General features: G+C 38.5%; 1 pseudogene; it reads right to left on the minus strand.

Annotated features, from left to right (window-relative positions):
• Positions 1–6,792: 6,792 nt before the first annotated feature.
• LOC110293641 lies at positions 6,793–8,311 on the minus strand (annotated as a pseudogene).
• Between the last annotated feature and the right edge of the window lie 9,853 nt (positions 8,312–18,164).

The raw sequence follows: 18,164 nt of genomic DNA on the forward strand, positions 1-18,164 counted from the left end.
GATGATTTTTTAAATTTTCTCCATTTCTGTTGTTATGTCTCCCTTTTCATTCTGATTTTATTAATTTGGACACTTCCTCTTGTCCCTTTAGAACGTTTGGCTAGGTGTTATCTATCTTGTTAATTCTCTCAAAGAACCAGCTTTTGGTTTTGCTGTTTCTTTGTATTGTTTTCATTGTTTCTGTTGGTTGATTTTGGCTCTGAGTTTGACTATTTCCTGCCTTCTATGTCTCTTGTGTGAGTTTGCTCCTTTTTGTTCTAGAGCTCTCAGGTGTGCTGTTAAGTTGTTAGTTTCTTTACCAGAGCATGTAGTGCTATGAACTTTCCTCTTAGCACTGCTTTCATTGTGTCCCAAAAGTTTGGGTATGATGTGTTAACATTGTCATTAAATTACAGTAAGTCTTTAATTTCTTTCTTTATTTCTTCCCTGACCATGTTGTCATTGAGTAGAGAATTATTCAGTTTCCACGTGTATGTGGACCTTTTCTAGTTTTTGCTGTTATTGAAGACCAGCTTTAGCCCATGGTGATCTGATAGGATGCAAGGTATTATTTCAATCTTCTTGTATCTGTTGAGTATTGTTTTGTGACCAATCATATCGTCGATTTTGGAGAAGGTAACATGAAGTGCTGAGAAGAAGGTATATTCTTTTATATTAGGGTGAAATGTTCTGTAGATATCTGTTAAATTCGTTTGGTTCATAACCTCTCTAATTTTCACTGTGTCTTTGTTTAGTTTCTGTTTCAGTGACCTGTTCATTGGTGAGAGTCAGGTGTTAAAATCTCTCACTATTATTGTGTGGGGTTCAATGTGTCTTTTGAGCTTTAGTAAAGTTTCTTTTATGAATTTGGATGCTCTTGCATTTGGGGTATAGATGTTCAGAATTGAGGCTTTCTTTTTGGTGGATTTTCCCTTTGATGAATATGAAGTGTCTTTCTTCATCACACTTGATACCTTTTGATTGAAGGTCTATTTTATTGGATATCAGGATGGTAACTCCTGCTTGTTTCCTGGGATGGTTTGTTTGGAAGACCTTTTTCCATCCCTTTACTCTGAGATAGTTTCTGTCTTTGTTATTGAGGTGTGTTTCTTATATGCAGCAAAATGCTGGATATTGTTTGCATATCTAGGCTGTTAGCTTATGTCTTTTTATAGGTGAAATAATTTCAGTCCATTAATATTGAGAGATATTAAAGAGAGATGACTGTTGGTTCCTGACATGTTTGTTTTTGTAGGTGGCTTTGTGTGCTTGTGGCTCTCTGCTTTTGACTTTGTTGTGAGATGCTTAATATTTTGCCCTTTGTTTGGTACAGGTATCTGGCTTGTGTTGGTGTTTTCCTTCCAGGATCCTCTGTTGGGCTGGGTTGGTAGAAAGATACTATTTGAATTTGGATTTGTCCTGGAATATCTTGGTTTCTCCATCTATGTTGATTGAGAGTTTTGCTGGGTATAGTAGCCTGGGCTGGCATTTGTGTTCTCTTATAGTCTGCATGACCTCTGACTAGGCTCTTCTGACTTTCATAGTCTCTGTAGAGAAGTCTGGTGTAATTCTGATAGGTCTACCTTTGTATGTTACTTGTCCTTTTTCCTTGAAGCTTTTAATATTCTTTCTGTGCTCTGTAAATTTAGTGTTTTGATAATTACATGATAAGAGGATTTTCTCTTCTGATTCCATTTATTTGGTGTTCTGTAGGCTTCTTGTACCTTTATGGCCATCCTTCTTTAGGTTGGAGAAGTTTTCTTCCATGATTTTGTTGAAGATATTTTCAGGTCCTTTGACCTGGGAATCTTCATTCTCTTCTATTCTGATTACTCTTAGATTTGGCCTTTTCATTGTATCCTGAATTTCCTAGATGCTTTGGGTTAGGAGTTTTTTATGTTTTGAATTTTTTTTTGACAGTTGTGTCAATCTCTTCTACCGTATTTTCTTTACCTGAGATTCTCCCTTCTATCTCTTGTATTCTGTTGGTATATCTGTAATTCCTGACCTCTTTCCTAGGTTTTCCATTTCCAGATTTGCCTCCATTTGTGTTTCTTTATTGTTTCTATTTCCACTTTTAGATCTTGGATTGCTTTATTCAATTCTTTCACCTGTTTACCTGTATTTTCCTGTATTTCTTTGAATGAGTTATTGATATCTTCCTTAAAGGACTCTATTATCTTCATGAGATAGGATTTTAGGACAGATTCCTGATTTTCAGGTGTGTTGGTGTATTTAAGTCTTGCTGTGGTGCGAGAACTGGGTTCTGATGATGCCCACATATTTTGGCTTCTGTTGCTTATGGTCTTGTACTTGCCTTTTGATATCTGGATATCTCTGGTGTTTATTGATCTGGGTGACTGTATGAAATCTGCCTCTTTTGTCCCTGGGAAGCTTCAGGTCTCCTGTTAGGCCTGTGGCCCTGGCTGCATGTGATCACCTGTGGGGCCTTCCAACTGGGGGCTCTTCACAGGGGCAGAGAAGCTGCTGCTGATCTGTTGCCCTGGCTACAATAGATCTCCTGGAAGGCCTTCAAATAAGAGTTTTGAGTGCAGCTGGTCCTCTATGATGGATCAGGATATAGATTCTTCACAGAAGCAGACCAATAGCGGTCCTCATGTTAGAATTTTTGAATATTTCTATTCATAACTATCATCAGATTTATTTTTTTCTTAATAGAGCACACTTCCTTTGTGTTTCTGTTGTAGATGGACATTTTGATTTAAGAAGACTTTACCATTGCTTATCAGATTTTTATTCTCTTCCAAAGGCTTCACTGTTTTTGTTACTGCTTTCATTTGCTTTCTGGCATTGGTAGGTTCTCTGTACCAATAACTGGTCTGAGGCAGAATTTCACAGATCTTCTTAGATCTTTTCTGATCATGTGCCTTTGGTAGTCACATTCTAATCTTTTGTTAATATGAAACTGCTTTTGAATAGTTCTGTCTTTAATACATGGTTCACAGAGGAGGTAAGCTTAAGATAAATGGAAGAAGTAAGGAGGTTGGCTCTTTAAATCTCTGTAAAGTCACTGTAGCACAAAGAAGAGAAGTCTACAGCAGTGGCAGAGGTGCTACACCAAGAAGTATACCATCTTTATACATTCTCATCAGTAGGCACAATCAATAAACAGAGGACAGATGTTTTGGGGGTGGGAAAGATAGGGTCTTATTTAGGACACTCTAGAGCCTAAAACTGTGTGAAATTTATTGTCAGGAGTCATCTAGGAAAGGCTAAGGCTAGCATGTGGACTTCCTGGAGGAGGCCCACTTTTTTTGTACGGTCTAAGATGGTTGAGCTTTGTGAAACTTAATCTCAGGATTGCTTCTTGCTATTAATGTGCCTCTCCTATCACTATTATATAATCTAGCAATTCCTGGACATCAGTCCACCCTATTGAGCAGACTTTCTGCAGATCAGCATAAAGATGAACTTTCATGAATTAATGCTCTTTAGATGATATAATGATTTTATAGAGTTTTTGATTTGATTCAAATTATCTTAGGAAGAAAGTTTTAAGAGATGGTTTTAGTTATTTTGCTAGAAAGGTGTAATAAAGCTAGAATCAAGAATAGAATGTTCCCACTCCTCTTAATAGTAAGTAGAGGCTGCATAATAAGAAATAAAACAAAAAAACAAAAACAAAAACAAAACAAAACAAACAAACAAACAAAAAAAAGAAATAAAACAAGCTTTCCTAATTACAATAAAAAGAGAAATAGGTCTGGTACAGATTTGCCTTCAAGGAAAAACATTCAAGTTCAAGGGTGAAGCCATTGGTGTACAAGACAGGTCATATGAAACTGTTACTTATAATGAGCTTACAGAATGAAATACTGCTTTAAACTTAATATCAACATCCCTTTGTAACTCCCAGTTTGTGCAACATTTTATCTATGAGGTAATTTTCCAAGAAATTTTGTCTATAAAATGGCCAAAGAAAAGAAATAAAGAGAATGGGGTTGGCTTGGGACACTCTGCTCCATTCATCTATCCAAATGTTTATGTTTGTGTAGGTATATGGGTATGTATGTAAACATACTTGAACATCCATGAAGTTTATTGAGACAGGTAGCTGGGCTCAGCCAGAATATGTGTGTATGAATGTATGTGTCTCTGTGCATAACTGCCTGTGTAGAGGATTTTAATTATTTTACTTTTCTTTCTTTCTGGTTCACAAAGAGTTAACCAGCCTGGCCAATGTAGGGCTACTGGCTGGTTAGAGAAGGAAGCACTAGCAATAAATCATTTACCTAAACCCCCTCTCCCTTAACCAGGGTGTTAATTTACCTAAAGCCATCAACTACTGACCCCAGAATAACTAGGAATCCAGGAGAGTAAATATTATTAATACTCTTAGATTTGGTTTCTGAGATTTTTATTGAGTATTTTTGCATCGATATTCATAAGGGAAATTGGTCTGAAGTTCTCTTTCTTTGTTGGGTCTTTGTGTGGTTTAGGTATCAGAGTAATTGTGGCTTCATAGAACAAATTGATGGAGCACATTCTGTTTCTATTTTGTGGAACAGTTTGAGGAGTATTAGTCCTTCTTTGAAGGTCTGGCAGAATTCGACACAAACCCATCTGGTCCTGGGCTTTGTTGTTGTTGGGAGACTATTAATGACTATTTCTATTTCTTTAGCGGATATGGACCTGTTTAGATCATTCATCTGATCCTAATTTAACTTTGGTACCTGGTATCTGCCTAGAAAATTGTCCATCTCATCCAGGTTTTCCAGTTTTGTTTTGTTTTGTTTTAAATTACAAAAGGAAATTTATTTCAAAAGCTTAAGGGAGCATTTACATTTAAACAAGGGGAGAACCAGGCATCCTTGCAGAAGAAAAAGGTTCATGGAATGAAGATTTTCTTTCATATCTCTGAAGCAAAAAGAACACTAAGTTATGAACTACTGACTAGGCAAGGGAAAGGAAGCCAAAGGATGAGGAGGGGATGAATGCAGTGAGCTCTGCAGTAGACTTGAGGTCAAGTTACTTCTGCCAAGTTTACAAATACCCTCAGGCAAGAGAGGAAAAGTTACTGTGTTCAAATTTATATTGCTATAGTCCAATTCATTTTTGTACTTGAAATGGTTTTAGACCCTGGCTGATCTATCTCTGAGGTCCATAACTAGATGGTCCCAGTATTCAACTGGCAGTCCCATGTTCCTATGTCTGTTCAGATTCCAAGAGAGCATAGGTTCATCTCAGTCTTGTAGAATCTTCAGAGTTTATTGCCAGCACTCCATAGTCAAGCTAACCAACTTCTTGTGCTCACTTGTATCACTTTACACTTACAGAAATATTTTCCCCATAAATACGTTCAGTGATTCTCACAAAGGAAATTGTTTTTTTTTTTCCCCAGTGTAGAAGTGATGGTAATGAAGACACCTGTGTAGGAAACAATTCCTTAAGACAAAATAAGAAAGCAAAACAGCAAACCACTAGGAATGTCATGTGAATTTCTGATTTGAAGAGCAAACTTGGAGAAGGAACACTAACTGTGGAACAAAAGTGTATGAAACATTCAAATGAAGAACAGAGTTTCAGCTACTAAAAATGCTCAACATGAGACACTCCACACCACCTGTGTGTTGCCTTAATCTAAAGACTATTGGCTAACTTATACAGTAATCTGATTAATAACCTGCGAACTTAAATTTTGAAAGTGGCAAAAGCAAGCTGAGTGAGCAACTCTGACAGTACTATGTCACCAAGTCACTTTCCTGGGTATCCCTGGTTATAATGTGTCCAAATCCTAATTACACTACCAGATCCTGTGGGAATCTGGTATGTACACCAGATCTGGCTGTATTACACCAACGAGGGTCTTTAAATATGTCTCTGGAAAAACAGCCTTTGTTTTTAGTTTCAAGCAATAATAACCATGTAAGTTCAACTGACTGAAGTTCCTCCCTACTGGAGTAAAAACCTAGATATGAAGTCAGTGTGTTGGTATATTCAGGGCTTGCTGTGGTCAGCCTCAAAGGGATAATCACAATGTCAAGAGGACCCATTCTGAGAATTTAAAATATTAATTTGTTGTACACTCAAGTTCCCTAGCATGCATATGTACACACACAACATATGCTTATGTCTCTGCATATATTATTCACATGTATTCCTATTCAAATAATAACACCCTGTGTTCAAGGCTGTATCCCAAAATATGGAGAAGACTGAAGGGAGCAATACAAAGCAAGTTCTTTCTAAAAGGCTGGCATCGCCTGGACACTGTGAGAAGCTGGTGTTTGATCTCGATGACTCTTGGCAGGGATGCTACAACACTGCCTAGCAGCTTCCTTAAAAAACAATGAAAGCAGAAGGTTAAGACTCATCTTTACTCTTCTCCATGTATTGGGCAAAAACCTAACAGAATGGGGAGAAAAACAAGTAACATTTCAAAAGTGATGATTTTTACCAGATCACAAGCTAGACTGACTTTTCCATTAGAGTCAGTTCTCAACAACAAATTATCAAGATGTGTAAAAGCAAGATTCACAAGATGAAGTCTGTATAATGAGGATATTGTGAAAACAAGTCAAGGCTGCAGAAAAAGCATCCACAAATATTGTTGTGGTTTTACCTTGGATACAACCATGGTCTTTTACAAAAGTAGATCATACCTACACAGATAGAAAGGACATTATGTTTTCAGCTGAAGGCAGCAGTCCTTTTAAAGAGACATCCCCAGCAATCCACTGAGTAGTAGATTTAAGGATATTAATCTCAGGACAATGCTGAAGAATGTGATGTCACAATCAGTAGAGTCTTCCTCGACTACGATTTCCTGGTGTTCCCCAACCTCGGCCACCTCTACTTTACCTGAAGGCTCCTCTCATGATTAAAGTTGCCCAAATTGCTGCTGAACTTTCCACTAGGATGATTATAAATCAGTCTGGCATCCCTTTTTGGTCCTCCTAGAGATTTCTTAGGTGGTGAACCTGAACTTGTATCTTCACTGGCTCTCTTTTGCCCAATCTCAACTTTCTGTACAGATTTCCAGGACAATATTACTGTCCTCTTATAAGAAGGGGAAATGTGGAAGAAAGAGATCCTTGGTTAAAACATTGATATTGTTTGTTATTTTCAATGCAACAGCTTTTATCTTGTTCTCCTCTGTTTTTAAGGCCTCTCCTGTTTTACCCTGGAGAGCCAAGGGAAGTCATCTGATAAAAACCTGAAGGCCCTGTGCAAAGTACTGCAACCTAATTTTGAAATCCTTGAGCTTTTCTGCATTCAGTTTGGCTGTTAAGAAGTCTGGACGCTTTTGCCCCAACTGATGAAAACTGTACAATAAGCACTCTACATAACTGACCTGCAACTTGGGCTCTTCATTACCAGCATTCTCTCCATGTTCTGCTTCTTCTGGAGGGAGAGGCATATACTCCAATAACCTATCAAACAGTTTCCTTAAATTTGTTTCTAGTTTTTCCATGTCACCACAAAATGAACTCATCTCTGCCAACAACTTTAATACCTTCAACTGTATATCAAGACCTTCCACTGGGGTAGTTAGGGTCCTGAGATTAGGGAGAACTTGCTCACAGAAATACGTCACAAATCTTGTAGAATGCACATTTTTAGAGAACAGAGGCATAGCCTGTGGTGTGCACTGCAGTAGTCTGTCCACACAGTCAGGGTCTGAGGGGCAGAAGGTCTGCTCCGGGTTAGCCTGTTCTGCCACCAGCTCTACCAGCTGCTATCGTCCACTCAATGTCTATAAGCTTTTTAACCCAGACAATATCTGCATGAACAAAACAAACTCTTCACCAGTCACATCTTCTAGGACCTTTCTGGATTCAGTGAGTATGAGCTCCTCCACTTCCTTAGTTAACACTTCATCTGGGGGCATCTTGAGTTTTGGGGACAGGAATTTAATTGCTTGTTCTCTAACAATGTCTTCTCTTTGAAGGATCTGGCTAAACAAGCCACCTAATGTTCCTTTTGCATCCATCTTAAATATACTTACTAGAGCATTGTTCAGGAAATTAAATTCTGCAGAGTCACCTGTCTGCAGAAGCTGGGTGAGTATATCTACTACTATCAAAAGGTTTTCTCCTGTGGCAAACTAAGGCAGCTCTTTAATTGCTTGGCATCATATTGACACATCTTTATCCTCACAGAGGTCTAACTGTGCATTGATAGCAGAATCAGCCAGCTCTAGAAAATGCTTAAAGAATTTTGGTATAAACTGAGCTGCTAATTGCTTTTCCTTGGTGCTGCCTTTCATGCAATCCTGTATCACTTGGTAGGCATCTTTATGATGGCTCACTTGCTCCATGGCATTAGCAAGGATGCCATAGTTGTGGTACAGCTCCTCCACCATCTGCATGCTGAGCACCAAGTTCTGGTCCTGCTCCCCCCAACACTGCCACCTCCATGGAACTTAACTAAGCCATCGACCACACTATTGAGCCAGCAGTCACTGCCAGGTCACCACCAGGTTTTCCAGTTTTGTTGAGTATAGGCTTTGTAGTAGGATCTGATGATTTTTTTGGATTTCCTGTTTCTGTTCTTATGACTCCCTTTTCATTTCTGATTTTGTTAATTAGGATATTGTCTCTGTATCCTCTAGTTAGTCTGGCTAAGGTTTTATCTATTTTGTTGATTTTCTCAAAGAACCAGCTCCTGGTTTGGTTGATTCTTTCTATAGTTCTTTTTGTTTCCACTTGATTGATTTTAGCCTTCCGTTTGATTATTTCTTGCCATCTACTCTTCTTGGGTGAATTTGCTTCTTTTTGTTCTAGAGGTTTCAGGTGTGCTATGGGGAAAAGCCTCAAACATATGGTAACAGGGGAAAAGTTCCTGAACAGAACACCAATGGTTTGTGCTATTAGATCAAGAATTGACAAATGGGACCTCAAAAAATTGCAAAGCTTCTGTAAGACAAAGGACACTGTCAATAGGACAAAATGGCAACTGTACTGGCTAGTTTGTGTCAACTTGACACAAGCTGGAGTTATCACAGAGAAGGGGAAATGCCTCCATGAGATCCAGCTGTAAGGCATTTTCTCAATTAGTGATCAAGGGGAAGGTCCCCTTGTGGGTGGGACCATCTCTGGGCTGGTAGTCTTGGTTCTATAAGAGGGCAAGCTGAGCAAGCCAGGGGAAGCAAGACAGTAAGGAACATCCCTCCATGGCTCTGCATCAGCTCCTTCTTTCTGACCTGCTTGAGTTCCAGTCCTAACTTCCTTGGTGATGAACAGCAATGTGGAAATGTAAGCTGAATAAACCCTTTCCTACCCAGCTGCTTCTTGTTCATGATGTTTTGTCCAGAAATAGAAACCCTGACTAAGACAGCAACCAAAAGAATGGGAAAAGATTTTCACCAATCCTACATCCGATTGGGGACTAATATCCAAATATACAAAGAACTAAAGAAGTTAGACTCCAGAGAAACAAATAACCCTATTAAAAATATGGTACAGAGCTAAACAAAGATTTCTCCACTGAGGAATACCGAATGGCTGAGAAGCACCTAAAAAAAAGTTCAACAACCTTAGCTCATCAGGAAAATGCAAATCAAAACAACCCTGAGATTCCACCTCACACCAGTCAGAATGGCTAAGATCAAAAACTCAGGTCACAGCAGATGCTAGTGAGGTTGTGGAGAAAGAGGAACACTCCTCCATTGCTGGTGGGATTGCAAGCTGGTACAACCACTCTGGAAATCACTTTGGTAGTTCCTCAGAAAATTGGACATAGTACTACCAGAGGACCCAACTATACCACACCTGGGCACATACCCAGAAGATGCTCCAACATGTATTAAGGGCACATGCTCCACTATGTTCATAGTAGCCTTCTTTATAATAGCCAGAAGCTGTAGAGAACCCAGATGTCCCTCAACAGAGGAATGAATACAGAAAATGTGTTACATTTACACGATGGAGTACCACATAGCTTTTAAAAATAATGAGTTTATGAAATTCTCAGGCAAATGGATGGATCTGGAGTATATCATCCTGAGTGAGGTAACCTAATCACAAAAGAGCACACATAATATGGACTCACTGATACTAGCCCAGAAGCTCAGGATACCCAAGATACAATTCACAAATCCCATGAAATTCTAGAAGAAGGAAGACTAAAGTGTAGATACTTTGATCCATCTTAGAAGGGAGAACAAAATACCCATGGAAGAAGTTACAGAGAAAAAATGTGGAGCAGAGACTGAAGGAATGACCATTCAGAGACTACCCCTCCTGGGAATCCATCCTATATACAATCATCAAACCCAGACACTATTGTGGATACCAACAAGAGCTTGCTAACAGGATCCTGATATAGCTGTCTCCTGAGAGGCTTGGCCAGTGTCTAACAAATACAGAAGTGGATGCTCACAGCATTGGATCCATCCATTGAACTGAGCACAGGGTCCCCAATGAAGGAGCTGGAGAAAGGACCCAAGGAGTTGAAAAGATTTGTAGCCCCTTAGGAGGAACAATAATATGAACTGACCAGTACTCCCAGAGCTCTCAGTTACAGAACCACCAACCAAAGAGTACACATGGTGGGACTCATGGCTCCAGCTGTATATGAAACAGAGGATGGCCTATTTGGTCATCAGTGGGAGCAGAGGCCCTTGGTCCTATGAAGGCTCTATGCCCCAATATAGGGGGATGCCAGGGCCAGGAAGCAGGAGTGGGTGGTTTGGTGAGCAGAGGTAGGAGAGAAGGGATAATGGGAGGGATTTTGGGAAGCAAAACCAGGAAAGGGGATAACATCTGAAATGTAAATTAAAAAAAATCTAATTAAAAATATTATTAATTCTGAGCAACTTTCACTTTTGCAAAACCAAAGTTTGCCTCTGCATACACGTCCCCCCCCCCCCCCCCCCCCGACCCCTGGTGACTTCTTGAGAAAACCAGTGCTTGGGCAAGCTCTTGGCAGTTTATTATAGAAACATATGCATCAATGTCTGCTATAGGGTCTGATGGGTAGCTGCCACTATGGAAAAGGGTAAATCCTGTGATTTCATGTCGAATCTCTAGTCTTTACATTTCCCTGGAAATTAAATATCTCTAATAGACCACAGAGTTGACAAGTCATATTGACAATGCAAGTTTTGTGTATATGGGGTTATACATTATTAGAGAATCCCATTTCATTATCTCTTCAGAATGTCCTCCAAGATTATTGTAAGTTTATATTTACATGGCATTGTCATAATCCATAGCCATCAAAAAGGACCTTTCCAAAAGGTCCTTGCATGCTTTTGTCTTGGCTATTTTGGCCAATAGTCTTCAGTTTTCTCCTCATTGGGTAGGTGATCAGTAGAATCTCAGAAGGAGCAGTAAAATCTTTTGAAGTATACATACAATTCAAACCTAAGCCATCATTAACTTTAGTGGTGCTTTAGTAACTGTCCTCATGCACCATCTATTGTTTGCTTTACAGTTTATAGTAGTGACTAGAAGAAGTTCTAATAAAAAACTAGAAATATCAAAATATCATTTCTTGTACCAAAACTTAATGATACAAATTTAGTCAGCAAATCTTAGTCATACTGAATAGCTCACCTGATTATAATGATCTGTGTTCCATTATCTCTGTGCGGCAGTGAGTTTCATAACATGCATGCAGATATGGTCAAATGCATATTGAAGATCTCTGAAAAAGTTAAAATTATGTTAATATATTTTGAAAATGTGCAGACTCTGTCTCCTATTCACTACCCAGTATCTATTCTGATTATGTGTACATTCTATTATGTGTACTGTGATTCTATTATGTGTACATTATATTAGGCATTATCAGTAATCCAGAAGTAATTTTAATACACAGCGGGTATATACAACTGTGGTGATATGGGACTTTGAATGTCCGTGGGGTTTGACATGCATGAGAGGTCGTGGAGATTTTTCACATGGTTACCAGAGAATGCAGTACTCACAATTCATTCTCCATATCCTCAGAGTCTAACAGTGAAGTGGATCCTATGCATGGATACATACTATAGATAATTTAAAAAAATATTTTAATGAAGGACTTTCTACTAAAACTTCACTTATCTGCTTCCCAGGTGCCCCGAAGTATGCCCGGTCTGCAACATCCAAGCAACTCTTCCAGTGGTGGTACCCATCAGATGCACAAGCTCTCACATTTTGATTTTAAGATCTTTAGACTGAATTTAAGCACAGCAATGCTTTTCTTTTCTTAGTAATGATGTAAAGCAGATGTCCACCAAATTTAAGCACAGAGATGCTTTTCTTATTCCCAGTAATGACGTAAAACAGATGTCCACCATCCAATGTGTGGGAGCTTCATATTTTGAGAACCAATTTTATTTACACATCCAAATGTGTGTGCAAGAACATAGTCTTTGATAAAATATTATTGACATGAACTAAACAGAGACAAGCACTGAAGGTCATGGTGCAGCTCACTGTTTGTCAGAAAATAAACACTGAAACTGTGTCAGACTCACGAAGTTACCAGGACGTCAGAGATTGCACATCTTGCTCTCTCATTGAACAGCCAGAAATTATAAAGTATGTCTTTTTGTTTAATATTCAACATTAAATTGGCAAACTCAAACTCATTTATTTGTTGATAGTGTGCTCTGATGGGTCAGTATTTACAATATTGTATAAATAACCTCTTCTATTGTTGATGAACTTTTATCTTATTTAGAGTTTTGAACTCTAAAATTAGTTTTGAAAATGAATAAAATCTTATTGCTATCAAACTCCTGTTTGGTATGTAACTACAGCCACTATAGCTGTCAATATAAAATGTCCTTTACTCTATAAAGATTAACTGTTTTCCAAAGTTCTTATATAGTAGCACTGGACTGAGCATAATGTGACAAAAATGTTACTTTGTGTCATCACCAATTCCTAATACTAGATGGTGAAATATTAGCTGTCCTTGATGAATGTTATCACACTGTGACTTTAATTTGCATTTTCTTATTACTTATGAAATTGGATCACTTTTGTATTTTTTTAGAAAGAGAGTGATCTCATTTTCTATGAAATATTTATTTAAATAGAATGCATGTTTTCTATTGGCTTATCTGTTTCTTTTTTGTTCACTTATATCAATATAGAAACTTGGTTAACAATATCAATACTGATAGGATTCTAAGCATATTTAAAAGGAGAGAAGCAAACCAGTTAAGCTTAACTGGAAACAGTTAAGCTTAATACAGTTCACTTGAGCAAAGTAAATAGGTATAGAAGTTCACACATATGCAGTTAATACTTATAGCAAGAGGCAAGGAAGCAATATAAAAATCAATGTGATTTTGCTGTACTTGGCTCTTGCCTTGTGTGCTCATATCAGTTGCTGACTGGCTAGAAGTTCGCTTGCTATATATGATTGGCTGGGACTCGGTTGCTTGATTATAGTTAGTTTAAGTAAGAAATCTTAACATAGCAAATCAAAGTCAGCTGTATTATAAATGGAGGCCACTTTGAGTCAAATGTATAAGGCACTATAGTCTAAAAGACACCACACTCTTTCTCAAACACAGATATTAAGACTTTACTTGTCACATTTGTTTGAAATATATTTTGAAGACTTGTATAACCTTTCAAAGAACTTTTACCTTTAACTGTTGCTAGTGTATATTTGGTTTTGGTTCTATGTATATTCTCTTTTTATATTTAACATTTCATTTGGAAAGGTAAAATACCTATCATTTTAGTAATTTTAAAAATTTAATGCCATGCTTTCTCTCATGTCCTCTTTTTAATGTACATTTAAGGTCACTCATCCAACTCAAAAAAATTTGATAATGCAATATTTCATAATTTCTATATAACAAATTTTTCAATTTTCAGTCAAATTTCTTCTTTGATTATTTTTCTCTTTAGAAAGGTGTTATTTTATTGATATATAGATTCTTTTTATTCCTTTCTGTTACCAACTTTAGCTATTGCCCCATATTATTAAAACAAATGCTTTATGATTCAAATCTGTAAACATTATATGTGCTCCTGAAGATCATATTATGTGCATTCTTTAGTTGTTGAGTTTATCAGTAGCAAAGGTCATTTAAAACAAAAATTACTTTTTAATTTCATATTGGTTATTTTATTTATTTATATTTCAAATGTTATACCCCTTCCTGATTTTCCCTCCAAAAATCCCTGTCTCATCCCCCTCGCTCCCAACACACTTAAATGACGGTGCTCCCTCATCCACCCACCCAGTCCCACCACCCTAGCATTTTCCTACTCTGGGGCATCAAGCCTTCACAAGACCAAGGACTTTCCCTGCCACTGATGCCAGACAAGCCCATCCTCTGCTACATACGCAGCTGGAGCCATGGGTCCCTCCATGTGTATTCTTTGGTTGGTGGTTTAGTCCCTGGGAGCTCTGGGGGTTGTGGGGAGTCTGGTTGGTTGATATTGTTGTTCTTCCTATGGGATTTCAAACTTTTTCATCTCCTTCAGTCCTTCACCTAACTTCTCCATTGGGGTCTCAGGGCTCAGTCCAATGATTGGCTGCAAGCATTCACATCTGTATTCATAAGGCACTAACAGAGCCTCAGGCAATAACTATATCAGGCTCCTGCAAGCAAACATTGGCATCAACAATAGTGACTGAGTTTGGCAGCCTGCATATGGGATGGATCCCCAGGTTGGGCAATGGCCTTTCCTTCAGTTTCTCCTCCACTCATTGTCCCCCTATTTCCTTGAGGCAGGAGCAATTCTGGGTTACAATTTTTGATAAGGGTGGGTGACCCGATCTCTCAGTGCCTTTCTTAATCTCTTGATATGGTCTCAACAGGTTCTCTTTCCCCTTTGTTGGGTATTTCAGCTAATGTTATCCCAGTTGAGTCCTGGGAACCTCTTGTTTTCTTGACATCTGGGACTTTCTGTTGGCTTCTCCCAGTTCCTCATCCCCCAATGCTACACTCCTCTGTTCAATTTTCTGACCTCTCTGTTCATCTCCTTTCCCATCTCCTCCCACACCAGATCCTGCCCCTTCCCCCTATTTCCTATCCCTCTTCTCTCTTCCTCCCAAGTCCCTCCCACCCTCTAACTCCCATGATTATTTTGTTCCCCCTTCTAAGTAGGATTGAGGCACCCACACTTTGGTCTTCTGTCTTCTTGAGCTTCATATGGTCTGTAAGTTGCATAGTGGGTGTTCCAAGGTTTTTTTTTTTTCTTCCTAATATCCACTTAACCAAATTTTTAATCAATGCATTCATATTTGCTATATCCTTATTGATAGTATGCCTGTTTTATCAATTACTGTAAGGAACATTTCAAAATTTTCACATGATGATTATTCTCCCTCCCTCCCTCCCTCCCTCCCTCCTTCCCCCTCTCTCTCTTTCTCTCTTTCTCTGTCTGTCTCTGTGTCTCTTATTGTCTATGTTCTGATGTATATTACCAAGTGCAAACAAATACAGAATTGGTAGTGCACAGAACCATCCTTCATTAGGAATTGACTCATCATTTGGCAATTTGGGGGGCTGATATTAATTTTATTTATAAATTGCATTTTTATTTTGTTTTGGAACCAGGTTGCCATTAGCTTTATAAAAATTGCTAAGAATCATTCCTGCCATTTTTTTTTTTTTTTTTTACAAAATAAATTGAGAAGCATCTTGTTTAGTTCTTTAAAGTTCTGGGCAAAATAATTCAGACACATATCAATGTAGTTCTGGGCTTTATTTAGTTGGGAGATTTTGTATTAATTTTGATGCTGGTTATTTATGTTTAAATTATTTATTTCATCTTGTTTTAATTTTAATAGGTCATATATATCTAGAGGGTTATCCGTTTCTTTTATGTTTTCCAATTTATTGAAATACATGGTTTTAAGTTATATGCTTTAGTTTTCTGAATTTTATTTGTATGTCTTAATGTCTGTATTTTCATCTCTAAATTTATGATTTACAGTCTTTGTTTATTTGTCTAAAGATTTGTCTTTTTTTTTTCTTTTAAAACAATCGACTCCTTATTTCACTGGTTATACATATTGGTTTTTTTCTTAGTTATTTCTCCCCATTTTTGAGGGTTTTTTTTTAAATTATTGTACCAAAAACCTTATGGTTTATCATCAGATTATTTGAGAGCACTCAGAATGTATACTTAATGTATATATAAAATCCTCTCTTAGAACTATCTTCATTAGGTCTTGAAAGATGGCTTAGCATTCAGAGTACTTGTTTCTTTTCTTTTCTCTTTTTAATAACTTTTGTTTTTTTACAGTGCAGCTGTTGCACCCCTCCAAGATCCCTCCCACAGTTTCTCATCCCATTCCTTCTCCCCCTTCTCCAACATGTTGTCTCTTCCCCAGGCTTCCCCAGTCCCCGAGGTGTCAACTCTCTCCAGGGTTAGGCACATCTTCTCCCACTGAGGCCAGACCAGGTAGTCACCTGCTGTATATGGTTAGGGCCTCATATTAGCTAGTGTATGGTGCCTGGTTGGTGGATCAGGGTCTGAGAGATATCAGGGGTCCAGGTTAGTTGCAGGTCTTCTTATGGGGTTGCCTTCATCATCATCTTCTTCCTGCCTTTTCCTAATTCAACCACAGGACACCCTGACTTCAATGCATTGGGTGGGTGTGACTATCTGCTTATGTCTCAGCCATCTGCTTTTTGGGCCTCTTGGAGGGCAGCAATGATAGTCTCCTATCTGTATGCACACCAGAGCATCAATAATAGTGTCAGACTTTAAAGCCTCCCCTTGAGATGGATCCCAAGTTGGGCCAGTCACTGCACCACCTTTCCCTCAGTCTCTTCTTCATTTTTGTCCTTGCAGTTCTTTTAGGCAGGAACAATTCTGGGTCAGAATTTTTGACTATGGGATGGGAATTTCATCCCTCCACTTAATGCCCTGTCTTTCTACTGGAGGTGGACTCTATCTCCACTGTTGGCCATTTCATCTAAGGTCCCTCTTTGTCAGTCCTGCATGTCTCTCACATTCCAGGTCTCTGGTACTTTCTAGAGGGTATTCCCCCAGCCCCCAACACACCAAGGTTGCATATTTTCATTCATTCTCCTGACCCTTGGGGCTTCTCTCCTGTCCCCCCTCCCAATATCTGATCATGTTCCCCTTTTTCCCCTCCCCCTCCCATCTCCTACCTGGGTCCTGCCTTCCCTCTGCCTACCATGATTGTTACCTTCTCCTGTGCAAATGGGAAAGTATCCTCACTTGGGCCCTTCATCTTGTTAGCCTTCTTGAGTTGTGTGGGTTGTATCTTAGCTATTCTGTACTTTTATTGCCTAATAGTGAGTACATAATATGCTTATCATTTTGGGTCTGAGTTACCTCACTCAGGATGATATTTTCTAGTTCTATCCATTTACCTGCAAAACTCATGATGTCCTCATACTTAATTGCTGAATAGTAAATTCAGCAATTGTGTAAATTAACAACATTTTCTGTATCCATTCTTCAGTTGTGGAACATCTAGGTTGTTTTGAGCTTGTGGCAATCACAGATAAGGCTGATTGAAACATAATGGAGCATGTGCCCCTGTGGTTTAGTGGGGCATCATTTGGGTATATGCCCAAGAGTGGTAGAGCTGGGTCTTCAGGTAGGTATGTTTCCAATTTCCTGAGCAAGGTATAGATTGCATTTTAGAGTAGTTGTACCAGTTTACAACTCAACAACAATGGAGGAGTGTTCCTCTTACTCTACATCCTTGGCAACATGTGTTGTCACCTGAGTTTTTTATCTTAGCCATTCTGATTAGTGTAAGGTAGAATCTCAGGGTTGTTTTGATTTGCATTTCCCTGATGACTACAGATTTACAACATTTCTTTAATTGTTTCCTGGCCATTTGAGAGTCCTCTGTTGTGAATTCTCTGTTTAGCCCTATACCCCATTTTTTTGATTGAGTTGTTTGGGTTTTTGAAGTTAGCTTCTTGAGTTTTTTGTATATTTTGGACAGTAGCCCTCTATCAGATGTGGGGTTAGTGAAGACTTTTTTCCAATCTGTAGGTTGGAGATTTGTCCTATTGACTATGTACTTTGCCTTGGAGAAGATTTCCAGTTTCATGACGTCCCATTTATCAATTTTTGATCTTAGAGCCTTTGCCATTCGAGTTCGGTTTAGGAAATTTCCCTCCATGCCAAAAAGTTGGAATCTCTTCCCCACTTCCTCTTCTATTACACTCAGTGTATCTAGTTTTATGTTGAGCTCCTTGTTCTATGTGGACTTGAACTTTGTGCAAGGTGACACATATGTATCTATTTTCATTATTCTACATGCAA

The sequence above is a fragment of the Mus caroli genome, chromosome 4 (assembly GCF_900094665.2).
Source record: "Mus caroli chromosome 4, CAROLI_EIJ_v1.1, whole genome shotgun sequence".
Lineage (NCBI taxonomy): Eukaryota > Metazoa > Chordata > Mammalia > Rodentia > Muridae > Mus > Mus caroli.